Genomic DNA, 5,327 nt, shown 5'->3' on the forward strand with positions numbered 1-5,327 from the left:
TGCCTGGATTCCGCATCAATAGTAGTTGGCCTCTTTTGTCCTGTGGCTGTGGTTTCTGTGCTCTGTCCCTGGGCCATCTCTTTGTTGATGAAGTATTGCATCCATGCCACGAAATTTGACACGTCAGCACTAGTCGGGATGCTAGGGGTGATGGTGGTGGGTTCAGTGGAAGGCACTAGGAGGGTAGGAATTGGATGAATTGGGGCCTTGCCCTTGCCCTCAGTGACTGCAGGTGGCAAGATCTCCGGCACATGTGTGCTAGACCCTCGCCCTTCTTCTCTATGTGAGCTCAAGTTCCCCAATTCATCAGCTCGGCTTTGTTGCTCGATGGACCGGCGTGTGGCTTTAGCCAGGTCCTCTTCCTCCTTCCTTCTTAGTTCTTCCTCTTCCTCTTCCTCATAAGCCTTTCTTCTCCTTTCCTCCTCTGCTTTTCTCTGCTCTTCCTTCTTTTTCTCTTTTTCTTCTTTTTCCTTTCTTTTCTTCTCCTCTGCTTCCTGTTTCGATGCCTTCTTTGCTTTCTGTAATTCTTCTTTCTCCTTCTCTTCCTCCTGTCTCGTCTTCCTCTCTCTCTCCTTGGCCTCTTTTAGGGACTCTTTCTTTGCCCTTTCCAAGTCTTCTCTCTCCTTCTTTCTGCCTTCATCATCCTTCTTCTTTCTCTGCATTGTATTCTTTTTGGGCTTCTTGGTTGTCTTTTTACTTGTCTGTTCTTCCCCTTCTTCCTCTGTCTCAGTTCTATCGATGGACCTATCCTTGTCCTGGTGAGGAGGCGACCTTTCTAGTGTTTCTTCTTCTCCTTTTTCTGCATCTTGTGCTTCCTTCGTTGCCTCCTGGATGAGCGCAATCAAGACACCTCCATACCCAATGAAGGAGGCTTTGGAGGAGGCTTTCTTTCTGTCTGTAGCTTTAGAGACTGGAGATTCTCCTCCTGCTGGCACACTTCCCAGGGCCAATGCTTTGGCTGCCTGGTTGATCGTTTTTCGCACATACCCATTCCAGTCCACTTCATCTAGGGTATGGGTTGCTACATTCTCCAGCACATGTACGCTAATTCGATGCATCAATGAATGTAGTGCTGGCTGGAGAAGAGCACATGTATCAACTTTGCCTGCATCCTGGCTTCTGCGTCGGGGATATCCTAGATGCTTATGCCGTCATTTGTGAGCACATCTTCCCTCTTCATTTTAAGCATGGCATAAACATCTCTTTTCTGTTTCCTCTCCGTCTTTGGTTCCAACCCCAAAGCCTTCTCCACCAAGGCTGGGTCTAAGCGGACCTGTCCTATCTACTTTGCATTTTCTCCTCTGCCCACCATCACTGTGCCACATTCTTGATCTGGGTTGTACATTCTGAGGAACTCCACGCACTTCAGGTGGTCCAGCTCCTGCGAGAACTTTTCAAGATACTTCGTGAGGTTGCATTGTTCAACCACCCTCCTAGCTGCTTCCTCCTTGGCCACCACAACTTCTACGTTGTGGATGGTTCGAAACTTAAGCTAGCTGAAGGCGCGGTTCTCTAGGTAGATGTGGTATTGCTCACTTTCCTCGTCTGTGAACGGGAGTCGGTGGGCGCGGTCTTGCTGCGACATTTTATGTTCCTGCTATAAATCGTAACTCTTATTAGTGCTTTCCACATATTAATTCGCTGATTGCTGGAAAAGAAAAACTCTATGCTTTTTGAATGAATGAATTAAGAAGCAATGTAGATTTTCCTTTTCAGACTTGGACTTTTTGCCCTTTACTTCAAAGTTTTCGTGCCCATTTTCCTACTCCATCTGTTTTTTCATAATATATGTTTATGTTTTTCATTGATTTTTCTTTGATTTACCCCCTTTGATTCATTTCTCATCTGATTCATTTCACCTTACCCCTCCCCTTCCATCTTGAGAAGAATCCTTCCTAGGATTGAGGGTCAAAAGATCAAGGGCTTTCGACATGTTGGTGTAGGAGTTACTTATGAAGGAGCCAAGTATAGAAATTCGGATTGTATTCCAATTGAGCTTCGCGATCCAAATCAAAGGGTCGAAGTTCCACATGCGTGATGTATGTGAGAACATCTGTGAGGAAGTCACCAGAGTTGACAGGGCTAGCAATGTGTAACTCTTCCTCAGTCAACAAGTGATCGAGGTAGGGGTGTCCTTTGATGTGTTCTTCCATGGGTCAGCCCTGAAGAGTGGTTAACACTCTATACGAGGTGGGCGCGACGTAAGTGGGATCATACTCTGTTGTTTTGATGGTGCAGCGTTGCTCAGCATTGGTCATTATGGGACATCCTTCAACTTCCCATTGCAACCTAAGAGCGTACCCCTGCCTCAAGAAAGGTGATCCAGTATCAGCAAGTTGTAATAACTCCGTGATTTCTTGGTCAGTGATAGCAGAAGTGGTTTGTGGATTGTATGACATGATAAGGCGCTGTTTGATGGCTTGCTCCTTGGAGATTTCGCTGTTAAGCAACTCAGCCAGCAGAGCGAGAAGCTTTTGCGAACGCGAATTCAAAGGTTTCCCAAGAGCAAGGCATATTTTGCACTTCAGTTGCAAAGGGTTCTTCTAATAGACCTAAGTCCAAGCGGTCGTAGCTTAGCGCGAGTGACACGAAAGTGTCATCTAGACTTTTAATACAATCCACCACATCATCTCCACTGTCCTCAACGAGGTCAGCGCCGGCTAGTGCTAAAAATGATTTTTGTTCATAGGAGGGCGTAAGGCCGACAGGTGGTTGAGGTTTGAAAGAACAAGAGCTTTTGACAACGAAGATGGGCAGTTGCGAGGGTTCGTGAGTTTGTGGTTGGGCCGCTTGAATGTTGAGTGGATTAGGAGCAGCCACGACGGACGGGCTGCTGCTTTCAGGTTGGAGTTGGGGAGGCGGATTAACTTCGGCGGGTGATGACTCTTGTGACGAAGCCTGCGGTTTGGGCTGATAGGCTTGTGGAACTCTCTTGGGCCTAGGCCTGGATGAGGCGGATGGTTGTGGTTCAGGAGAGCCCTATGGCTTGTGGTTTTGAGGGTTTATGGAACGCAGTTTGATTGAGCTTGAGGGCGGTGTATGAATGGTGCCTTTGGTCATGTGGGCCTTAGGGATCCACAGCCAGGTATTTCCCTCATAGTAGCCTTGCGCACGTAAGAGGGCTTTAGGGACCCATCTTTGCTTGATCATGCAGTGCATTCTGTGACTGCATCTTGGTCTCCTAGGTTTAGAGTTTTTGGTCTTATGAGGATAGGAGCGTCGACTCCTAGGCGGCGGTCGGCTACTTAGGCTTCCATTGAAATTTAGGCGTTGAGCCTTATGTTTTGCTATTGTGGGTTGTAATTCCTGAATTCTGGAAGGTGACGGCTGCGCACTACCCCCGTCCTTAGATTTGGTTATGGAGAATTCTATTGGTGGCTTTGCGGACGATGATGAAGTCGCGCAACCCTTGCTGAAAGCTATGACAATGCGAATGTTGTCTATTGCGAGGTGGATGCGCTACGACTCATAATCAACATTGCAGTGAGTCTAATTTTTGAAAGTGCGCCCTAGCAGCGACTCCATGCCTGCGTCTTTAGCATTTGGCAACACGTAAAAAATCATTGCGACAGTCTCAGACTCGATAGAAATGGCTACTTTGCACTTGTCAAGGAGTGCATAGGAATGGGCCGCATATGGGCTTAACTTAGCATTCGTGGGCTGAAGTGGTGGTCTACCAAGTTTGATCCAATGATCGTGAGTTAGGACATTGAAGTCTGCTCCCTCATCGATCAAAGCGCTGAAAGCGCAAGTTTGTTTTGCAGTGACCGTTATATGGAGGTATGCGGGCTCTACGGCTTTCTCATCCTCGTCATCCATCTCAGTGATTGTGGCCACTTGTACTTTGACAGGCGGTTCTAACATCGGGGGCTCGTGCCAAGGATGGGTGGGAGGGTAGTACTTCTTGACACGACTGCCAATTGAAGAAGCCTATTCCCTCACCGTCTAAGGTTTCGAGTTCGACATTGCATGTGCGGCTGATCGCACGAACTTTGAAGGGTCCAAGGCCTCAAAATTTCATTTTATGTTTATGTCCCTTAACGGAGTAGAGGAGCACTAAGTCGCCTTGTTCAAAGTCGCGCTACTTGACATGCTTGTCAAACCAACTCTTGCGACGGGCCTTCTCACATATAAGTGCATGGGTGGCTAGAAGACGGGTCTCTGATAGGCGTTCAAGGTCGACCAGGCGTTGCGTCCATGCCTCCTTCCCTTCCCATCATTCTTGAAGGGCTATTCTCAGGCTAGGAACAAAGAATTCTAAGGGTAGGATTGCTTCTGTTCCATAGGTCAGCCTGAACGGGGTTTGACCGACAGCCGTTTTATAAGCTGTACGGTAAGCCCACAAAGTTGCCATAAGCTTATTGTCCCAGTTGCTACGTGAGGCTGAGACTACTTTGGTCAGGACATTGATGAGAATCTTATTCGTGGATTCTGCCTGACCGTTCGCCTAAGGGTAGTATGGCGATGATTTGCGATGGATAATGAGAAAGGTGGACAGGAGATGCGCTATCACTTCGTTGATGAAGTGCGTGCCTTGATCACTAACCAATTCGATGGGGCAGCCGAATCTCGAGATCACTTGCTCTCATAAGAACTTGGCAGTCATCCTAGCATCGTTTTTACGTGTGGCTCTTGTCTCTGCCCATTTTGTGAGGTAATCCGTGGCCACAATAATGTATTTGGCTTGTGAGTACTGCGCCGCAGGACTGATGGGTGCTATGAAGTCGATTCTCCATTTTTCGAAGGGTTGTCGAGCAATAATTGGGGTCAACTCCATTTGATCCTTCCGAATCGAGACTTTTGTCCATTGGCACTCGTCACAATGCTTGACGAATCGCATGGCATTGCGGAAAAGCGTAGGCCACCATAGTTGAGACTGCAGCACCTTCCGTGCTATCGTGTCTCCGCTAAAGTGTCCTCCCGCAATGCCATTGTGTGCCTCCGAGAGCACATCCTGCATCTCATGCTCACATACGCATCTACACAGCAATCCGTCTTGCCCCAGCCTATAGAGTTGGCCTGCAATCAGCTGATAGGGCTGGATCTTAAGGATTAAGCGCCTAAGTCAGGATTTTTCTATTGGTTGCTCAAGTAGTCCGTGCTCAAGCACTTGGACTATGTCATCCGCCCAATATGGCGTCAAATCAGCCTTAAATAAATCTCTCTCGCTTGACAGGTGGAATAGATGGGCGTCGGGTAATTCATCAACGATGCCTTGTCCAGCGGCTTCTCCCGTGGGAATGCGTGACATATGGTCAACCATGCAGTGATGTTTTCCTTTCCGCACAACCACGGAGAAATCGAATTCCAAGAGCAGAAGGAGCCAT

Source organism: Lygodium microphyllum, chromosome 14, assembly GCF_053477565.2.
Source record: "Lygodium microphyllum isolate KBCC chromosome 14, Lygodium_microphyllum_v1.1.10, whole genome shotgun sequence".
NCBI classification, from domain to species: domain Eukaryota; kingdom Viridiplantae; phylum Streptophyta; class Polypodiopsida; order Schizaeales; family Lygodiaceae; genus Lygodium; species Lygodium microphyllum.